Below are 23,103 nucleotides of genomic sequence, written 5' to 3'. Positions count from 1 at the left end.
ATCTATTATCCTCGATAATAAAGAATTTGTCTTGTCTTGTCTTGTCTCTCTCTCTCTCTCTCTCTCTCTCTCTCTCTCTCTCTTCCCCTCTCTTTCTCAAACTGTGCGGTGTCCTATGATTTTTACGCTCAGGCCAGTTTTTTTTCCCCTGGACAATTCTAAATCGTGAGCTTTGCCTTTCTTTTTTCGTTGGGCTTTGTTTCATGACGGTTTTCAGTTCGGTCTCTGCAAATGCAGCGGTGGCCTTGTGGTATTGCTCCCGACTAGGAAGCGAGAGTCCGCGAGTTCGAGTCCCCCCCCACTCTCCCCCTCCACCCACACACACATGTACTGGACCTTTATTGGTGGTCTGGGTGCTAGTCATTCGGATGAGATGTATCATCAACTTTTTTGTTCCTTCGGAACATGTTGAAAGTCTGGGGAAAGCTGCCGACGTGTTGCGGATGATTCCTTTCACTTCGCTTCCAAACTAAATGGGATTGTTGGTAGAATTAGAGTCGGATTTTCGTTTTTTTCTTTAAGTGAGTGACTTTCTGTCTTGTTCGTCTTGATTAGAGTTATCAGAAGGCTGCTGTTCAGTGTTCACTTGTTAGTGTTTGTCAGGATGGTCCCCCATGGCGATCTTTGAGGAGACATAAACATTCTGCAGGCTTTAAGCAAGGCCTGATAACACACACACGCTCGCACGCACGCACGCACGCGCACACACACACACACACACACACACACACACACACACACGCACGCACGCATGCACGCAGGCTCACACCCGTCCCGCCCTTCACCCCCCCCTGCCCCCCCCGCCCCCCCCCCCACACACACACACACATACACACGCATGTGAATACATGCAGTGCGTATGAGTGAGTGAGTGAGTGAGTGTTTGTGTGTGTCTCTCTGTGTGTCTGTGTGTGTCTGTGTGTTTGTGTCTGTCTGTGTCTGTGTTTGTGTGTGTGCGTGACTGATGTTTGTGCGTAAATATGCCAGAGTCGTTTTCACTGCGCCAGATGCACTCTTTTAATTTAAACTGCCTTGTCGCAGTAAATCACATAAATGTCCCCAGGCAAAAAAGAAAAAAGGAAATCCCAGAATTGTGTTCCTCTCCCGTTCTACTCTTAGTGCAGACTTTGGTGTGAAATCTGGGGTCCACGTGGCAGTTTTACACCCTCCTCTCTGGTCTCACAGGCAGTCTTTAGGAAGGTCTTCTTCTGCTTCTTCTTCTTCTTCTTCTCTGTGAAGAGTCATTTGGGCGCCGCTCAAAAGAACTGTCCACAAGATCTCTTCAAGCCTGTCGAAGGTTGTTTTGTCAAAGCCTTGGTCTCTGCAAACGGTTTCTCTGTCCATTTTACGATGTTGTTTGTTCATGTTGTTGGTGGTGGTTGTTGTTGTTTTTGTTTCTGCTTATGTGTATGCGCGTGCGTGTGTGTGTGTGTGTGTGTGTGTGTGTGTGCAAGCGTGCATGCAAGCGTGACTGAACTTTTTATTTACTGCTTTCTCTTCACGCTCTTTCCAAACCCTTTCCTTCCAGCCTTCAGTTAAAAGCCCATAAACTGTTCTTTGCTTCCCTCCCGTTCAGCCCAGCCATTTTCCAAGTGCTGTCAGCTGGAGAGGCACGCAGGGTCTCTGACCCGACCCGTTGACAGACAGACCCAGGCCTCGTCATGAAGAAGGAAAAGGAAGGAGGAAGAACAAAACAAAAACGTTTTCATCCTTCGTTTCCTCCTCTCATCGTTGAACACTCCCTCCTCCTCCTCCTCCTCCTCTTGTGGGCATCCTTTCTATTGATGAAGGCTGGGGACCTCCATCGCACCCCCACCCCCAAAAAAATTAATGTTGCTGCGGTGTAGCAGGGGGAGGGTTAAACTGTCGTCTGTGGATCGCCGACTTCCTGAACGCTTAACCCCCCCCGCCCCACACCCACACCCTACGCACCCTCCACACACAGACACACACAAACTTTTTTTTCTGTTTCCTCTCACGGCCACTGCCTCGTGCTGGTCAGTGTGATGTGGTGCTGTTAATGCAGCGTGGGAATGGAGCGAGTGGAGGAGGTGACGTCTTTGGACGTGCGGCACTGGACACTTCTCTGTCTGTCTGTCTGTCTGTCTCTCTCTCTCTCTCTCTCTGTCTGTCTGTCTCTCTCTGTCTGTCTCTCTGTCTCTGTCTCTCTCTCTCTCTCTCTCTCTCTCCCCCACGATTCAGATTCGGTATATTATAGAAATATACAATAATTATCAATGTCGAACACCAATTCAAAATATTATTTTTTTAAATACAGAGAGAGAGAGAGAGAGAGAGAGAGATCCCTTCATAAAGTCAAAATATAATAACCTGACCTCTGAATATCTGGCAGGCTTCTGCAAACGCTATGCCACATTTGACCTAACTGTTTGTCTGTATTCTATAGCACAAAACAAGTTTAACTGAATGTTGCATTCTTAGATTAAGAAAAAAAAAAGCTTTTGATTCATTTCAGCATTATAGGTATAACGCTGCTTTAGAAACCAGTGTGTCAGAAGGAAAGTTCCTTGTCTCTTTGAAGCGTACAGACTGTTTGATTACCTATTAGGAATGTGCCAAGGGTGCGTTTCGAGAGCAGCTTTGTTTGAAACGTTCACTGCTGTCATTCGAAATGTTTATTTACCAGCTGGTGAATTATATGTCTAAGGAAGGCAGACATGGAATACATCTTATACTTGAAATCGTCGGTTTATTTATCTTGCTCTTTGCAAATGATAGCTTTTTGTTGCAAGCTTCTCCCATAGTTCTTCAAAACCAGCACGTCATACTTGACTTCTTGTAAAGATATGAAACCGAAATTTTGTGACAGTGAAATAGAACTTATAATCTTCAGAAGAATTGGTTAAAAATGAATTGAGGTTCTTTGACAGTTTGAAATTACGCGATGTCAATGTGAACTATCATCTGTTTATTTATTTCCCTGAATTTGCTCGGAATGTTTGGTTGCAGAAGGTGAAAAACTCTAGTTTCAGCCCATTGAAGCGTTCTGGCGAGCTTGTGTGCGTGCATGCATGCATGTATGGCTGTGTGTTTGATCTAGGATCGTGAGAGACAGAGGTGGAGAGAAGAGGGAGGAAAATAAATAAAGGAAAACTTGTGTCTGAGATGAGTTTTCTCATGTGTACGGATGCACGCGCATGGCCAACATCGAGCAGCTCCGCACGCGCACAAACACACAAACACACACGCGCGTGCGCGCTAATTCACACACCATCACGCTCTGATAAACGTTGTTGGCGGTTCCAAGAATTCTGAGTGCATGAATTGCTGCATAATTGATTTAGTAATTCTTGTTCTGTTATCTCTCTCGGTCTCTCCGTTTTCTTTACGTGCGGATGTCGGGATTCTTTCAGTGTAAATAAAATTCCCACCTTGTGGAAACTGTGCCAGAAATGTCCTCTTTTTCGGACTCTTTTTTTTTAGTTTATTTCTTCTGGTTGTTTGTGTTGTTTGGTTTCTGTTATTTTTGTTTGTTTCTTTGTTTTCATTATTTTTCTGCCTTCCCAGCCAGTGCACCTACATTTGTTTTAAGAACCCCTCCATTTATTACTCTTTGCCGAGTTGAGAACTGGACACCTTGTATGATGAATTTCTGGCGCCCAGATTATCGTCATCATCATCACCACCACCATCATTGTCATTAACCAGTGTTGTTGTTGCTATTGCTGCTGCTGCTTTTGCTGTTATCATTATTATCATCAGCCTGAAGATCATCACGATTATTGTTAGTATTTTTTTACATACCTTTATTATCATCATCGTCGTTGTAACCATCATCATCATCATCGTCATTATTATTAATGTCGTCATTTACTTTTTTCTTTACTTATACTATTACTTTTTTCTTATCATCATCATCATCATCATTATCATTATCATCATCATCATCATTATTATTATTATCATTGTCGTCATCATTTTACTTTTTTCTTTACTTATACTATTACTTTTTTCTTATCATCATCATCATTATTATTATTATATCATCATCATCATCGTCACCACCACCATCATCATCGTCGTCACCACCACCATCATCATCACCGTTATGTTCACTGTCATTACCATCATCATGATGATGGTGGTGGTGGTGACGATGATGATGATGGTGGTGGTGACGATGATGATGATGTTGGTGGTGACGATGTCCGTGTGCCCCGTGCAGTGCCGACACCCGCCTGGAGGAGCTGCGGGAGGCGCTGTGCGTGCTGTCCCACACGGGGGAGGTGGTGTGGATCCCCCAGGCCATCTTCAAGTCCTCCTGCTCCATCGACATCCGCCACTTCCCCTTCGACGTGCAGACCTGCCACCTCAAGTTCGGCTCCTGGACCTACGACGGCAGCAAGCTGGACCTGCAGTTCCGCTACGGGCCAGGGTTCGAGATGAACGACTACATTCCCAGCAACGAATGGGAGATCTTGTACTCGGAGGCCGAGCGGAACGTCAAGTACTACCCGTGCTGCCCCGAGCCCTACGTGGACCTGCTGTTCCACCTGAAGATCCGCCGCAAGGTGGCGTTCTACAACTACATCCTCATCCTGCCCTGCGTCCTCCTCTCCTCCCTCACCCTTGTGCTGTTCTGGCTGCCGCCCGAGTCCCCGGCCAAGATGCAGCTAGGTGGGTTGGGTTTGTTTTGTTTGGGGGGCTGTTTTTTGTCGGTTTTTTTTTGTTGTTGTTGTTGTTTGTTTGTTTTTTGTTGTTCTTTTTGACTCACTTGTGTAAACAAAGTGAGTCTATGTTTTAAGCCGGTGTTCGGTTGCCTGTGTCTGTGTGTGTGTGTGTGTATGTGTGTGTTTGTGTGTGTCTGTCTGTATGTATGGATGTATGTGTGTCCGTCGTAAACTTTGACATTGCCGTTTTCTCTGGAAGTACTTTATCCGTCAGTACTAAACTTTTGCTTAAAAATCGTAGGAAAGAAAATCTTCACAGTCATACCAATAAGAGTTTGTAAGTCTCCCGAATTAAGCCATGTTTCCCGTATCATTAACGGTTTATTTCGTTGAGGCTATTTCCAGGATTCTGAAAACACCTTATAACCGCATCCCAGTTGCAGTAGCGTTGGCGATGGTTAGTGAGTGACGGCGTGACATCGAGTTTCTTGTTAGCAATTAAACGGAAAGAAAGACAAATTCTGGACAGAACACATACAGTGACATAGACTACATCATCGACGTGTTTACTGCATATGAATCTTTTAAAGCGGATACTCAATTAACTCTCTCCATACGAACGGCGAAAGAGACGACGTTAACAGCGTTTCACCCCAATTACCATCATCAAAATATTGCAAGCGGAAGGCTCTTATACTGAAGACGTGAATGTTGACAAAGAATACCACAATTCTGATGACGGAAGCTAAAGGTTGGGTCATTCAGACACCCACTGGACATCCGAGGGGTCTGTGTAGAGGAGAAGAGAGGACTGGCCGTATTGAGTGAGTTAACTAGAATGAACATAAAAGACCGTATCGTACTTTCCCGGCGGGTGTAACTTAGGCCCTAACTTGAACATGAGTCTACCTAGATCCAGAGAAAAACGGCTAAATGTAGCAGTGTGATTGCGGCGATAGCCACGTCTCCTTTACCGCGGACTTTGAAGATTTCTTTATTGCCCTTAAAGAATTTTTTAATGCCCGAGATACACCAAAATGATACGATTTAAATAGCGTTATCACTTGGAGAACCGCAATCGATTTATCGCCCTTAAAAAAGTATGCTAAAATGTTAATTTGTGAACATTTATGGATTCGCAATGGTACAGTGAGTAATACAATTTCTTCCCAACCGAACATGCGGGTTCGAATCTGCGCTCAGACCTTTTTTTCTTCTTCTTCTTCTTCTTCTTTTCTTTTTTTTAACCCGAAAATTTTTAGCAACAAATACAGAACACATGTTAACGATTTTTTTGGTTTTGTTTTTAAGTGTATCACAAGTGAGTCTTGAAGGCCTTGCCTCTCTTGTTTGTGTTTTGTCTGATGCTACTGTATTGTGCTGTACTGCATTGATTTATATTCTATTGTGTTGTGCTGTACTGTATTGATTCATATTCTGTTGTGTTGTGCTGTACTGTATTGATTCATATTCTATTGTGTTGTGCTGTACTGTATTGATTCATATTCTGTTGTGTTGTGCTGTACTGTATTGTAATGGGTTGTTTTGCCTTGTGTTGCGTTGCATTGCGTTGCATTGCATTGTATTGTACTGCATTGTATTGTTGTGTATGGTATTGTGTTGCATTGTATTGTATTGCATTGTATTGTTGTGTATGGTATTGTGTTGCATTGTATTGTGTTGCATTGTATTGTTGTGTATTGTGTTGTATTGTATTGTTGTGTATTGTGTTGTATTGTATTGTATTGCGTTGTATTGTTATGTTGTGTTGTATTGTTTTGTTTTGTATTGATCATTGTCACAATAGATCTCTCAGTGTGAAATTCTGGCTGCTCCGCCCCTGGTGGAGGGCACGTCACCATAGCTCAGCGTGACCAGTGTGTTTGTTTGACTGAAAGAGTGGAGGTTTTCATCGGAACTTTGACGGGGACATTTTTCCCCAGTAGGTTATTCTACGTGCGCTGTGTGCATGCTGCACACGGGACCTCGGTTTATCGTCTCATCCGAATGACTTAGTATAGTGTGAGCCAGTTGCATTGTGTGGTTCAAACTTTTTGACAGTTACACGTGACTAATTGCCTACGTTGACCGAACTACGCCATTGGTCGGTTCCATAGTACACACAGTTAGTAGCGGGTTACGACCATACTACGCTCTTCCGTCCGAGCAATGCAACTGCAGACAACCACTCAAGGTCTGGTGAAAGGGGAGAAAATTCTGGAGAGTGTGAGATTCGATCCTGAACGTACAGATTTGCTCGCTTCCAAAGCAGCTGCGTTACCACAAGGCTAAAAGTCCCATTTAATTTATTCGATGCTTTGGATGTTTTATGTCTGTCGTTTACAAGTAAGGTGCAGACACGCAGTTTCCAGACCACACACACAGCATGAAATCTTTGAAGAGACTTTAAAAGACTTCGTTTTGACGGAGGCTCGTAACTTGGGTTAAACACCGTGAATGTCCCTTTCATCCTGATTCAGGAACTTCTGACTGCTACAGCCTGGTGAAAACAGGGCGAAACCTTCAAGATTCTTTCGTTACATTGATGACATATATATCGTTTACCCACCTCCAAAACGTTGATAAACAGGGTGTTTGTTTCGTTTTGTTTTGCATCTATACTGTGTAAGTGGGTTGTGGTTGAAGAATTTTTCTTCTTTTTTTTTAATTCGAAGAGCTTCAGCCTTCATCGGCTCTACAAAGCCAAGGTCAGGAATATGTTGACAGACTGAGTTGTGCTTAAAAACAAATATTCCGTCTGAAATCTTAGACGTCTGAGGGAATTCACTGATTTCTCTACCATTGTAAAGCACGTTCAAAACTTTTAATTAAAAAATTGATGACGGTTGTATCCTCGTTAGACGAAACGGAAATGTTGTGGAGCCTTTTAAAACTGGTTTTGAAGAATCTGGTGTTGGAAATGTTCCAACGGTTGTGGGAAATTTAATGCAAGAAACCTCACAAAAATTCGCACATACATTCCAAAACACACACACACACACACACACACACACACACACACACACACACACACACACACACACACACACAGAAAGAGAGAGAGAGAGAGAGATCTATACATGTATATATATGTAGTGAGAGAGAGAGAGAGAGAGAGAGAGAGAGAGAGAGAGAGAGAGGGTCACACAACACACATGAAGTACACACACATGTACACGCATGCACACACACACACATAGATAGAGTTGGGGGAGAAAGAGACAGCGAGAGACAGCGAGAGAGACAGACAGACAGAGACAGAGAGAGAGAGAGAGTAGCACAATCAACAAGAACAGCCCACAATAGTCCAACTTTTTCGTGAATCCCCGTGTCATGTGAGACAGTAAATAACCACGGCCCATGGAAACTTTGTTACCCGAACGAAAACAGTCAGCAACAATATCTGTCTCTTTTTGTATTTAACTCCTCTCTTTTTTCTTTTCTTTTTTTTTAATTCTTTTGTGTGCGTTTGTGTGTGTGTGTGTGTGTGTGTGTGTGTGTGTGTGTGTGTGTGTGTGTGTCTTAACAAAATAGGTGTTGGTTTTCAACTCTCTTTTTTTTTTGTCAGTCTCTGTCCCCCCTCCTCCCTCCCTCTCCCTCTCTCCCTCTCTCTCTCTCTCTCTTTCTGTGTGTTTCTGAATTTCTCTCTCTCTCCCTCTCTCTCTCTCTCTCTCTCTCTCTCTCTCGTCTCGTCTCGTCTCGTCTCGTCTCTCTCGTTTCACAGGTCTTTCTCTTTGACTATCTGCTAATCTGTCTCTATATCTGTTTCATTCTATCTCGTGTTAAGAATCGTACCTTAAGAATTGTGTGTTGATAATTGTACTTTAAGAATTGTGTGTTAAGAATTGTACGTTACACATTGTGAGTTCATAATTGTGTGATCAGTAATGCACAGGAAGAATTGTCTGGTATGAATGTTCATTGAGAATTGTACGTTGATAACTGTGTGCTAAAGAAGTGAGTTAAGCATTGTACGTGATGAATTGACTTATAAAAATTTATATCAAGAATTTCGTACGCTGAGAACTGCGTGATAAGAACTGCTTTTAAAGAACTGCATGTTAGAAACTTGTTCGTTGAGAACTGACACGAATTGTGGGCTACAAAATGCATATTAAGAATGGCTGGATAAAAACTGTGACAAGATAAGAACTGTGTGTTAAGATAAGAACTGTGTGATAAGCACTGTTTGACAAGATAAGAACTGCGTGATAGATAAGAACTGTGTGACAAGATAAAAACTGTGTGACAAGATAAGAACTGTGTGATAAGATAAGAACTGTGTGACAAGATAAGAACTGTGTGATAAGATAAAAACTGTGTGATAAGATAAAAAGAACTGTGTGACAAGATAAGAACCGTGTGACAAGATAAGAACTGTGTGACAAGATAAGAACTGTGTGATAAGATAGGTACTGTGTGGTAAGATAAAAACTGTGTAATAAGAACTGTGTGATAGATAAGAACTGTGTGACAAGATAAGAACTGTGTGTTAAGATAAGAACTGTGTGATAAGATAGGAACTGTGTGATAAATAAAACTGTGTGATAAGATAAGAACTGTGTGATAGATAAGAACTGTGTGATAGATAAGAACTGTGTGATAAGATAAGAACTGTGTGATAGATAAGAACTGTGTGATAAGATAAGAACTGTGTGATAAGATAAGAACTGTGTGATAGATAAGAACTGTGTGACAAGATAAGAACTGTGTGATAAGATAGGTACTGTGTGATAAGATAGGAACTGTGTGATAGATAAAAGATAGATAAAAACTGTGTGAAGAACTGTGTGATAGATAAGAACTGTGTGATAGATAAGAACTGTGTGATAAGATAGGAACTGTGTGATAGATAAAAGATAGAGAAAAACTGTGTGAAGAACTGTGTGATAGATAAGAACTATGTGATATATAAGAACTGTGTGATAAGATAGGAACTGTGTGATAGATAAGAACTGTGTGACAAGATAAGAACTGTGTGATAGATAAAAACTGTGTGATAAAGTAAGAACTGTGTGATAGATAAAAACTGTGTGATAAAGTAAGAACTGTGTGATAGATAAGAACTATGTGATAGATAAAAACTGTGTGACAAGATAGGAACTGTGTGACAAGATAGGAACTGTGTGATAAGATAGGAACTGTGTGATAAGACTGTCGTGGATGCTCAGCTGATGGTCCGTGTCTTTCAGGCATGAACATCTTTGTGGCATTCTTCGTGCTGCTGTTACTGCTGGCAGAATCCACTCCTCCAGCGGCCTCCAGTATACCGCTCATCGGTATGTGTGTGTGTGTGTGTGTGTGTGTGTGTGTCTGTCTGTCTGTCTGTCTCTGTGTGTCTGTATCTGTGTTTGTGTTTGTGTGTATGCGTGTGTGTCTTGTCATTACGATTTGTCACGATACCAACTTCCCCCTTTCCGGTTTGTCCTCCACTGTTTCATAATGCTACATATTTCAGAGATTATTTTTTTTAAACTAAAATAAAATAAAAACTTTCTGCTTGAGGTGAACAATGATGACGATGATGCTTACAACGAAGTTTTCCTTTTTGCTACAAGACTTAAAGACAGCACCAGCAGACGTAGCACCACACACATGCTGGCTCATAACAGCACTGACTGACTGCAACTCCTTGCACTGCTGGAACCGACATTTGAGCGCCAGTGAAAGATGAAACTGAGAAGTGAATGGCACTCAACTGTGTGGCCCCAGTCTTCCCCAGTCTTCCCCAGTCGAGCTTTCCTTGCATTCATTTCTGGATAGGAGCCAGTCACAGAAAGAATTACTTTAAAACAACAATATCTTAAAAGTCAGAGGAGAGCAACATCTTCGGTTGTTGTTGTTTTTTTTTTGTTTTGTTTTGTTTTGTTTTGGGGGTTTTTTTTGTTGTTGTTGTTGGTTGGTTTGTTTTTGTTAGTTGTTTTGTTGTTGTTTTTTTTTGGGGGGGGTGTTTTTTGTTTTTTTGTTGTTTTTTTATTTAACACGCAGCTGGTTACACTAAAGGAAGAAATAAAAGAAATAATAGAAAGAACAAGATTTTTTTAAAATAAAAATGTTGATATATAAAAAGAGGGTTACGCAAGAGAGTGAAAGACAGACTAAAGGGAGGCAACAAACATTCACATACGAGTTCAGTCTCATTCTCCCGCACTCTTCCGTAAACTAAACAGACAGGGTACTGCCCCTGAGCCAATATAATTTAACCAAAAAAAAAAAAAAAGATTCACAAACTGTTGCTGCTTAACAAGCCAGTTGATATACTAAGACACACACACACACACACACACACACACACACACACACACACACACACACACACACACACACACACACACACACACACACACACACACAAACGCAGGCATTCGATTCTGAGTCTGGGGAATGCTGACTTGTTCAATGTTCTTGTGGGTCTACGAACTGACAACAGTCAACACATATATCACCTCTGGTCTTTTGAAGTGTTGGCCCGCACACACAAATCACGTGGTTCTTCGGGCGTGTCTTACTCTTGAAGACACGTTGTCCCGAGGCTGCTCCAGCCTCATCAGACCACAGCCAAGTCTGTCCCGCTCCAGTCTCCCCGGACAGTGGGTTTATATCCCGTCTCCTCGGACTGGGCTGTCTACGTCTGTCCCGGAACTCTGGGACAGTGTATTAAGACCCGTAAGATATATGCTCTTTATATAATTTCCACATTCCCCATCAACCTAATTCGTCCATTCCCATTTATGCCCAAATTATTATTTTGGAATATCCACAGCCTCTCCAATTATCGAATATCAATTTCCCATTAAGGCCATGCTGCTTGCATGACACAAAAAGAGGAAAACATTTAGTCATTATCCATGTGTCGGAACCAACCAGGAGAAAAGAATATTTAACAATGATTCCCAGATCATTATGAAAAACATGGCTACGTTTCTCAACATTTAGAACTATATAGATAGCATAATTCTATACTACCTTTGCTCTTTATGCTAGCGAATATATGTACAGAAAACATACAGTCGTTGGGTCAATTTGCAGTGTAGCCAAGCTTACACAATATACTACAACGCATAGTTCCACCAAAATATGCACACACAAAATACTAACTACATTTACGATACATAAAAAGACATGCTTACACACAAAAAAACTAACCATATCTTTAAACTCTTATGAAAATTAACTAATTTGTAATTACCTGTAGGCCAGAACCACATAGCACCAACAGCGAGACCTTTTTCCTCCAAGCCTCTGCGACAGACTGTGTGTCGCTAGCCAGTTAACTCTCTCCATGCGAACGGCGAAAGAGACGACGTTAACAGCGTTTCACCCCAATTACCACCATCAAAATATTGCAAGGCTCTTATACTGAAGAGGTGAATGTTGACAAAGAATACCACAATTCTGACGACAGAAGCTAAAGGTTGGGTCATTCAGACACCCACTGGACATCCGAAGGGTCTGTGTAGAGGAGAAGAGAGGGCTGGCCGTACTGAGTGAGTTAAACTGGGCAGAGAAGAATATACTCACTGACCAGTGCAAAAAACACGTGCAAATGAACAGAAGGGCTTGAATTCCCCTTCACGAGGAAATCAGATTGTGGCACTCCGTAACATAGAGCAGGACAATGAAAACAAGAAGACATTCGTTTTGCATATGCTAAATTTCAAGAACTATCTTCTCTGCATCCCAAACAGAAAGGAGTCTGGCGAAAGCAAAATAATTGGTGTTGCTTTTTGTCATAACAGATTCGTGTGTGTGAACTTCTGGCTGCTTTCCAGGGGAGAGCGTGTTGCTACCAACATGCAGCGCCACCCTTCTTTTTTCTTTCTTTCTTCTTCTTCTTCTTCTTCTTCTTTATCTTCTGCATTCATGGGCTGCAACTCCCACGTTTACTCGTATGTACACGAGTGGGCTTTTACGTGTATGACCGTTTTCCCCGCCGTGTAGGCAGCCATACCCCATTTTCGGGGGTGTTCTTTTTTTTCTTTTCCTTTTTTTCTGTTTGTGTGGTGTGGATGGGTGGGTGGGGTGGGGGTCTGCATTGGGTTCCGATTTCACATGAACTGGTACTGAGGGGAAATTGTATGAGGCTCAAGATTTTTTCTGTGTGAAATTCGGGCTGCTTTCCAGGTCAGGGGAGATCATGTCGCACAATGTGGCGCCACTCTTTTTTCTTTTCATTTTTTCGTTTGTTTGTTTTTTGTGTGTGTGTTTTTGTTGTTGTTGTTGTTGTTTTTTCAGAGTGTGGATGAGAGAGAGGAGGGGCGGGGTGTGTGGGGGGGGGGGGGGGGGGCTTCTGCACTGAATGCTTGTTTTACGGGAACTGGTACTGGTGGAAAATGTATAAAATTTGAAAATTGTCTTTGTGAAATTCGGGGCTGTTGTTCCCAGGGAGAGTGTGTCGCAGCGGTGTTGCGCCATCCGCTTTTTTTTCTGTGTGCAGTGTGTGTGGGAAGGGATTCTGCACTGGGGAACTGCATGGTAGATATTTAAGGCTCAGGGTGTGTGTTTTTTTTTTTTTTTTTTTTTTTTTTTTTTTTTTGCCTTTGACAGGGGCCTACTACTTGCAGTGTGTGTGGAAGGGGGTTCTGCACTGGGGTACTGCATGGTAGATATTTAAGGCTCAGGGTGTGTGGGGTTTTTTTGTGTTTTTTTTTTCCTTTGACAGGGGCCTACTATTTGCAGTGTGTGTGGGAAGGGATCGTGCACTGGGGTACTGCATGGTAGATATTTAAGGCTCAGGGTGTGTGGGGTTTTTCTTTTTTTTCCTTTGACAGGGGCCTACTACTTGCAGTGTGTGTGGAAGGGGGTTCTGCACTGGGGTACTGCATGGTAGATATCTAAGGCTCAGGGTGTGTGTTCTTTTTCTTTTTTTCCCTTTGACAGGGGCCTACTACTGTCTGAACATGATACTGATCACACTGTCCACTCTGCTGTCTGTGGTCATCGTCAACCTTTACTTCCACGGCTCCAGGACACCAGTGCCAAGGCTCTTTAAAAAGGTACAGTCCTTCTTTTTCATTTTTTTGGGGGGGACGAGGAGGGGGTAGGTGTGTGCGTGTGTGTGTGTGTGTGTGTGTGTGTGTGTGTTAATCTGTTAGTGTGTGTGTGTTTGTGTGTGTGTGTGTGTGTGTGTTAATCTGTGTGTGTGTGTGTGTTAATCTGTTAGTGTGTGTGTGTGTGTGTGTGTGTGTGTGTGTGTGTTAATCTGTGTGTGTGTGTTGATCTGTTAGTGTGTGTGTGTGTGTGCGTGTGTTGGTGTGTGTGTGTGTGTGTGTGTTAATCTGTTAGTGTGTGTGTGTGTGTTAATCTGTTAGTGTGTGTGCGTGTGTGTGGGTGCGTGTGTGTGTGTGTGTGTGTGTGTGTGTGTGCGTGTGTTGGTGTGTGTGTGTGTGTGTGTGTGTGTTAATCTGTTAGTGTGTGTGTGTGTGTGTGTGTGTGTTTCTACAAATATATGTGTTTTTGTATGGAATAATGTATGGATGGATGACGATGGATAAGCAAGTGTGAGTGTGTGTGTGTATATGTATGTGTGTGTGTGCGCGCGCGTTCACGCATCATATATGTTTTTTGTGTGATTTGCATTGCTGCTGATATTAATGTATTGTTTGTGTGAGCGTGCAAGTGCGTACATACATGCTGTTTGCATTGTCTCTTGTGTACGTGCTTATGCAGCATATAATTATCCATCTATGTGTATGCATACAAAACCCCAACTTCGTCATCTTATGACAGCGAGTCAGATCTTCAATCGCAAAGTCCCTGTGACTTTCTGGAGAGACCTGAGCACCACTAGCTCTGTGGGAACCATTTCCATTGGTTCGATTTCACTTCTGTGATCACTCACTCATTGTAAAAAAAATAATTACCCACCCAGCCCGTTGAACTTGCCGCCTCTGCCCTCCATGTCACGCACAGCAAACATGGCAGACTGTCCGCAGTATGTCACTCCCCGTTGGTAAACAAGCAGAAGTATAAACAGTGTGGGCGATTTCACACTTCCTGTGGCTTGGCTTGGTTTGGGTCGACTGCTTGATGGAGTTAGGTTCCTTGGTGCGATTTCAGCGCTCCATCACGCACGAACATTTCCTGTTGGAAATTTGTCTGAGGTGTTGTTTGATGAACCTGAAAATTACTATGGAAGTGTGTATGTATGGGTAAGTGTAAGTGTGTGTGTGTGCGCGCGCGCGCGCGCGTGTGTGTGTGTGTGTGTGTGTGTGTGTGTGTGTGAAAGAGTCAAAGAGAAAGAGAGAGACCAACAGACAGACAGAGGGACATATGCTGACTGAACGACAGACAGGCAGACAGAGAACACACACACACACACACACACACAGAGAGAGAGAGAGAGAGAGAGAGAGAGAGAGAGAGAGAGAAAACCACTCAGTGTTTACTCATATAAACAACCCTCCCCTTTTCTTCCTTTCTTTCTTTCTCCTTCCCAACAGTTGATGGTGGACGTCTTCGCACGCATCTTCTGCATGCGGGCACAGCTCCTGGGCCCGGCAGCGGACTCCAGAAAGACCACCAGCACCACCGACCACCAGCGGAGTGGGATCCGGACTCTACGGAAACAGCCGCAGCGGCGGCGACAGGAAGAAGCATCAGGACGTCAAGTACGACCGTGTGGGCATGTTTGAGATGCAGAGCGAACGACCTTGGCAGCACCCCCCTCCTCCTCCTCCTCCTCCGACCTCCAACGGCAACCCTTCCAGCCAAGGTCAAGGTCAAGGTGTGGGTCTGGGCAGCGAGCCTGATGTGTCGGTTGAGACGCTGAACAACCTGTCCTCGCAGTACTCCAGCCTGGAGTGGGAGGTGAAGGAGATCCGGCGGCACCTGAAGGTCATGTGTGATCGGGGCGCGGACAAGGAGGACCTGGAGAAGCGGTCCCGGGAGTGGAAGGTGGTGGCCCTGGTGCTGGACCGCCTCTTCTTCTTCCTGTACCTGCTGGTGCTCTTCGTGTCCGCCTTCACGCTCTTCGAGACCACCATCATGCAGGATGCCTCGCCCTCCATCACCAAGAAGCACACGTGATGACACGTCTTCTGTGAAGGAGGGGGGGCTCCCTGGCCGTGACTGAAAAAAGAGTGTGGCCACTACACCCATACTTTTCCCACTCACCCCACTCACTCACCAAACTCTTTTCTTGCCTTCACAGTACTTGTACAGACCACGTCACAACTGTGCGCTCGTGCTTTAGTTGTTAATAATAATAACATTTTAAAAAAGCAACACTTCCACCACCACCACCACCCTGTTTTCTATATCTCCCCTCCTCTCCCCGAATCCTGGTGCCAGTTGCATTGCTTGGTTCTAACTTTTTGACAGTTACACGTGACTAAATGCCTACGTTGACTGAACTACGCCATTGGTCAGTTCCATACTACACACAGTAAGTAGCGGCTTACCACCATACTAGGCTCTTCCGTCCGAGCAATGCAACTGGCTCCTGGTGTATTTCTCCTGCAAAACTGACATCCTTTTTTTTTCTTCTTTTTTTTTTTTTAGGAGGGAGAGAAAATTGCGCGAAAACTTATCGTGTCTTCGTCTTTTGTAGACATGTCGGTGGAGCAGTTGTGAGGCTTGTGGTCTGTGTGTTGACAGGTGATGACCATCCTAGTCCTCGCCTCAGTTCCGGGGATATGAACTTCTGAACACCAAGTCTGCACAGACAGTGCGCTTTGGGTCAGGGGTAGATGAACCAGGGATGAGACAGACCCTGTATATAACGATTCTTTTCGTCGTAGGACGCGCACAAGAAAGGGGGAAATGAGATTCCCCTTGCTGGACGCACAACTGCCTGATTGTTTCGGTGGTCGTGAAAGTAAGGTGTGTTACGTTTCGACGACAGATCTACTTTCTCTCATGATCGTAAAAATGTGAGACCTGTGCTGTCACAAGCACAAACAACCTGAAATCGATCTTTTTTTCTTTTTTGTTAATCATAACAAGTCCTCTTTTCACAGGAATATTTGGGATAGGGAAAAGCTACCTGTGATTGATTTCTGTTGATCAAGCCTTTGGACTGTCAACAGTCACACACATTAAAGACAAAATTTGTGTTGATGGGGTGTGGAGAATGGCATAGAGGGAAGGGTTGTCGTTAGGCTGTTACATCAGTGGTGAGTAGTGTGCGGGGTGAGCAAAGTTGTGGTTGTGAGCTGATGGACAATCTGAAAGCAGACTCTACCCGTCACGACGTGAAGTTTAACACACACACACACACACACACACACACACACACATACATCAGTGTCGCTGTCTTGTCTGTTTTCAGATTATCACGTGCTGCAGTACAGTTTTGAGCCAGTCATGGAAAAGTACATCAGGACTGACTGTAGAGACTGATTCCATTGACTCAGCGGGCCACCTCACCTTCCTTCACAGGCCAGGCAGAACGAACTGCAGTTGTGAACATCGCCTGTTGGCTCAGACTGCTCCCTCCCCTCCCCTCCCCTCCGCCTCCCCTCCCCATTTATTGACCTGGACCAATCACAACCGAAATGTGTTTCCACCGCTATCTGCTGTCTATGTGAGTGTTTGGCTTTAATCATCTGTGGACCATGTTGTGGCCTTGCTGATAAGATCGATCCTGGTGTCAATAAGACCCATGCCTTATAACTATCGGTGTAGATAAGAAAACGAATCTCTGATTTTCTCATTGGCAGTCCTCTCCTCCCTTCCTCCCCAAACCCTAACTCACGTGCTTGCTGTTTGTAACCTTGATTAGCCAATTTCCCAAACTCTGTGACATGCATGCACTGTGTAATCTTAGGAACAATGGTTCCAGCAATATCTCCGTTTGAGATCCTCGTAGTTATACTGGGCATGCTTGGAAAATGGTTTGGTTTATCAGATGGACGAAAACTCTGTATACACAGAGAAAATATCAATATAGTGAATTCAAAAAAAAAAAAGCAAAATATTGGCAAGAGGGATGGAATAACCACAGAAAGAAAAAAACATCGCACAGAGTCCTCCATGTGTTTTCAACGCCATCTTGCTGATGTGTTTGAAAGCAGAAACAGAAAAAAAAAACAAATTAATTGTTACCGGTTACATGTGGACCACTAAGGTCTTATCTATTCCTGACTGATGCACATGAAGATCGACTCTCTCTCTCTCTCTCTCTCTCTCTCTCTCTCTGTCTCTCTCTTCAGGGTTAGGTTAGGACGAAGGTATGTGCCTGTTAGGCGAAGTCCTCCGAATGTTGTAATCTGCAGATGTGGATGAAGTCTGTCTGTGTTCCTTATCTCATGCAATTCTTTTCATTTAAAGGGTGGCCTTGGACAAAGTGGGATTTCATGAAGAACAGTTGGTAAGCTTACGCGTTGTTTTATTCTGCTTTGACTGTCTATTGGATGTACTGTTGAACACTTGGATTAAGATCCTTTGATAGTTGTTATGGTGGCTAATTGCAGGCCTGAACGAACACTGATGGACGACAAATGGCTTGTTTTAAAATTTGTTGCAGACTTGACAACAAGATGAATGTCACAAGATGGTAATGGTCTTAAAATTGTAAACAACTTGGCAATGATAACTCAGGCTTAACAACTTAGCGACTGTGTCAGAGGCTTTAAGACCCTTTGTGATGGTGACACAAATCTGACAGCAGGATGGGGGAGGATGGGGGGGGGGTAACAAATGAAACAAAATCTCCAATCCTGAATAGTTAGCCAACAAAATCTACAACAAAGTCCAGAAAACGAAAGACAATTCTGCAGAAATGAGCGGAGCGAACACTCCAAAAGATCATGTGAGATTAATGTAATTTGTAAATTGTAATTTGGTTATTTCGCCCAACGATTTGATATTCTTATCAAGTTATTGATGGATGCCTTAATGACTGCATACTCAGAACTTCTCCCTATACTGTGGTAAGGATTTTCAGGCTTTGGCAAAAAGCTGAAGGACGCATAAGTCAAGGCCAGTGCGTCCTTGCTACACAGTTAGGCAATACGATAATTAGTGCATGAACATTCATGTGACTGTGTGAGGTATCGCTGCAATGGAACTGTCAAGTTTGCACGAGGATATTGAGTCAGCTATTCTGTATCTGTATTTCCGACTTGATGAATATCAAGCGTTTTTCAACGATTCGTTCAATCACGATGGTTGTGATGATTTCTTTTCTCGCGGAGTGTGTCCCAGTGTGGTGATGCACGTGATATCACGTGATATGCACGTGATAGGAGCGTGGCAACAGATGTTTTGATTTCAGCCATTCTCCATCTGCATACCGTGTGATTTTGTACAAATATCATTGGCCCACCCAATGCTGTTACCGAACACGGATTAACTCCTGTCCATTTTGACATGAGCGAAATTAGCCCGCAGTCTCAACTGTGCTTGCAACGATAATAAATATTTAGATATGTCAGTCATGTTTAGACTAGCTTTGAATAGCATAGCTTCTAACTGCTGAACAAGACGTGCATCAGTGTCATGTTTCGGTAGTCTGGCTCTCGATCTGTGTGTCTATCCATCTGCCTGTCATTCTGTTTGTTTCTTTTTTGTCTGTTGGCACCGACTGCACCAGCAGATAGGCTGTTGCTGTTCACAAGGCTCAATTTGTGTGTGTATAGTTACCTGTCTGTCAATCTGTTCGTTTGTTTGTTCGCTTCTTTGTGGTACACCAATTAGGCTGTTGTTGTTTCCAAGGCAGCTGATGTTGGGCAAACTGGTAATGTGGTACTGGAGTTCTTGAGCAAATTCATCGTGCAAGAAGAAATGGCGAGTGTTTTCCAGCTTCTGATTGCTCACGTCTTCATTGATGCTTTGTGTGCTTGCTATTTTATGCCGCTGCTTGAGTATCAGTAATATTATGCCGCTAAAACGCCAGTATCTTCTTCTTCTTCTGGTTCGTTAGATGACACAGAAAACACCAGTATAATCTTATGCTGCTTAAATTAATGCCAGTCGCCATTTCTGTGCGATTGTGGGTTCTAATGCTCACCGTTTTTGGTTAACATGTGCAAGTAACATGCAGTTTGTTTGTTGTTGTTTCTGCCAGGTGCCACTAAATCCCTGGCACATATGACATGCATATCTTTTAACGTCCTGTTTTGTTTTCTCCGTGCTTGTGGGGTATTGCAAAGCAACATGACAGGTCTGTGTATATTATGACCTGGAGGACTGTAAAATCTTCATGTACTCGTCACTCCCACTGCCGGGATTCGAACCATTGATGTTTGGAATCGAGGTCCAATGCTCTAACTCAGCTTTTGCTGCATACATCGCTTTCTTCGGTAACACGGCAACTGCTACGGGCTGAACGTGTCGTTTCTGACTGGTGTGCGTTGTGGTGACTGGACAGCTCCTCTCCCTCAGGATTAGGACTGTTTTGTAATTAGTCCAGTTCTATAGCATTCATGTTACACACAGAACTATTGACGCCAATAATTTACTCGTCTTCAAAGCTATGCAAAGAAACTTGAAAATTAGATTTATTTAAGAACTGTGTAATGGGCAAAAAACAAGGATAGATAATATAATATTTTTCAGTCAATAAATATTTTACTTTTTTTCTTTAAACTTAGATCACAGGAAGAAAGCCGTGTATGAAAAATACAGAACTAGAATTGTCGTGGATAGCCCATTTGGGACATAAAATTTTCTTCCGATCCGAAAGCTCATTCATTTCCATAAGGCTTTTTCCATGCAGCAGAACTGTCGTAAACTACGTATCAAGTGCTCACCCGCATCCCTTTACACAAGGTATTTCACCCTATGCACATATTTTAGCCCAAAATGGGAGGATGGGGGTGGGGGGGGTGCTAGATACTAGGCGCTTACAAGGCAGTTTAGAGTACATTCATGGATTTTGAAATACCCATCGACGGGTGCAATAGCCGAGTGGTTAAAGCGTTGGACTGTCAATCTGAGGGTCCCGGGTTCGAATCACGGTGACGGTGCCTGGTGGGTAAAGGGTGGAGATTTTTACGATCTCCCAGGTCAACATATGTGCAGACCTGCTAGTGCCTGAACCCCCTTCGTGTGTATATGCAAGCAGAAGATCAAATACGCACGCTAAAGATCCTGTAATCCATGTCAGCGTTCGGTGGGTTATGGAAACAAGAACATACCCAGCATGCACACCCCCGAAAACGGAGTACGGCTGCCTACATGGCGGGGTAAAAACGGTCATACACGTAAAAGCCCACTCGTGTGCAAACGAATGAACGCAGAAGAAGAAGAAGAAATACCCATCCTGAAGGAAAGCGCTGTTTTTGTCAGCGTGGCCTGGTCAGGTGGCACGGAGTTTCAACCCCATGCTTGGCAAGCCCGTTTTGACAGCGTGAAGCCAACTCCTTCTTGCTGGGTTTTTACCCTGGAGTTATTCTTGGCTTGCCTGGAATGCCCCAAGACAAGAATGACCCCAGTATCCATTACGAGGGTGTATACAACTAGGGTTGGGGCATGGAGGGAAGGGTAGTTCTGACTAGCTGATCGAAGTTTACCCCCGGGGGTCATTCCAGGCTTGTATACATAGTCCGCGAGGCCCGATGGAGAGAGAGGGGGGGAGGGGGTATATTATGGGCGTCCAGAACACCACTCAAGGTCTGGTGGAGTGGTGGGGGAAGGGGAATACTTCCGAGTGTGAAATTCGAACCTGTGCGCTCAGATTCTCTCGATTCCTAATCGGACGCATTACCACTAGGCCACAACTCCACCATGCCCTAGACTTTAAAACAAGGGTCTTTCCCTGTCTTGGAAAAATTGTTTGTTTCTTCACCGTTGTTTCGCTGTTATTGCTTTAAAAACGCCAAGTGGAGGGTGTGGGAGCTGACTTGGACCCCACCACCACCCTCCCACCCCCAGCATTTTTTTTTCGGGAATTCTCGGGGTTTATGTCTTACTTGGGCTTGGATGATCCCGCGTCGTTGGACGCATGAGGCAGTCAAAGAGCTCCATTCTCTGTGGTCCTCAGCCAGTGTGCTGGTGTCACCCCATCGTCTGTCGACATGTCCGAGGTCTCTCTCCACTGTTTGCTGGTGTCACCCCATCGTCTGTCGACATGTCCGAGGTCTCTCTCCACTGTTTGCTGGTGTCACCCCATCGTCTGTCGACATGTCCGAGGTCTCTCTCCACTGTTTGCTGGTGTCACCCCATCGTCTGTCGACATGTCCGAGGTCTCTCTCCACTGTTTGCTGGTGTCACCCCATCGTCTGTCGACATGTCCGAGGTCTCTCTACACTGTTTGCTGGTGTCACCCCATCGTCTGTCGACATGTCCGAGGTCTCTCTCCACTGTTTGCTGGTGTCACCCCATCGTCTGTCGACATGTCTGAGGTCTCTCTCCACTGTTTGCTGGTGTCACCCCATCGTCTGTCGACATGTCCGAGGTCTCTCTCCACTGTTTGCTGGTGTCACCCCATCGTCTGTCGACATGTCCGAGGTCTCTCTCCACTGTTTGCTGGTGTCACCCCATCGTCTGTCGACATGTCTGAGGTCTCTCTCCACTGTTTGCTGGTGTCACCCCATCGTCTGTCGACATGTCCGAGGTCTCTCTACACTGTTTGCTGGTGTCACCCCATCGTCTGTCGACATGTCCGAGGTCTCTCTCCACTGTTTGCTGGTGTCACCCCATCGTCTGTCGACATGTCCGAGGTCTCTCTCCACTGTTTGCTGGTGTCACCCCATCGTCTGTCGATCAGTTTGGGGTCTCTCTCCACTGTTTGCTGGTGTCACCCCATCGGCTGTCGATCAGTTTGGGGTCTCTCTCCACTGTTTGCTGGTGTCACCCCATCGGCTGTCGATCAGTTTGGGGTCTCTCTCCACTATCTGCCGGCAGTTCATAACATGGGTTTCTTTCCCCGTGTTCCTTATTTGTCTGTATAGAAGCGCAAACAACAGCGGTTTGAATTATGTGCCTTTGACTTATAAAAAAAAATAACTGAACATACTTCTTCTTTGATATATTTCTTTGCTTCGCCTCACATACTTTGCTTTATTTTTATTCACCTGCAAGTCCGATTACGCCTAAGCCTATATTTTGCTCTGAACTGAGGTTCGAGCCAAGATAAAAGAAAAAAAAGAAAAACAGACAGAAAGGAAGGGAATAATGCGGACCTCCGTTATTCGGGATAAAAATAAATCGCCCAAGTGGTGTCAAGAGATCCATAACTAAACGTGAAACGTATCGTCTGACGGGTGATCCATAACTAAACGTGAAACGTATCGTCTGAGTGGTGCCATGGCCCAATGGTTTGAGCGCTGGATTCTTGACCAAATTTCCTGAGCTCCATCCCCAGTTTCGGTGCACCTGGTGGGTAAAGGGTGGAGACTTTTCCCATCTCCCAGCTCAACACATGTGCAGACCTGCTAGTGTGCCTCCTGCTGACAGTCACTGGCCGAACCGTAAACAGTGGGCCATCTTCGATAAGACGTGGCACGTGCGTAAGATGCCTGCACGTCAGTGAGGGACGATTCCTTCTCAGATTTTGGATTCCGTTCAGTGATTCATTCGCTTGCTT

The 23,103-nt window shown here is 44.3% G+C and overlaps 1 pseudogene across 1 annotated transcript in view; it reads left to right on the top strand.

Annotated features, from left to right (window-relative positions):
• Window positions 1-22,744, top strand: part of LOC143292628 (neuronal acetylcholine receptor subunit alpha-10-like) — a 121,535-nt pseudogene extending 98,791 nt beyond the window's left edge. The window contains exons 4-7 of the transcript XR_013056669.1: window positions 4,187-4,638; window positions 9,824-9,910; window positions 13,512-13,627; window positions 15,074-22,744. The product of XR_013056669.1 is annotated as a neuronal acetylcholine receptor subunit alpha-10-like (transcript). The remainder of the gene's footprint in view (window positions 1-4,186; window positions 4,639-9,823; window positions 9,911-13,511; window positions 13,628-15,073) is intronic.
• The last annotated feature ends 359 nt before the right edge of the window (window positions 22,745-23,103 follow it).

This window comes from Babylonia areolata, chromosome 18 (genome assembly GCF_041734735.1).
Source record: "Babylonia areolata isolate BAREFJ2019XMU chromosome 18, ASM4173473v1, whole genome shotgun sequence".
In the NCBI taxonomy this organism is placed as follows: Eukaryota; Metazoa; Mollusca; class Gastropoda; order Neogastropoda; family Buccinidae; genus Babylonia; species Babylonia areolata.
This window is presented reverse-complemented; position numbering and strand designations above follow the sequence as displayed.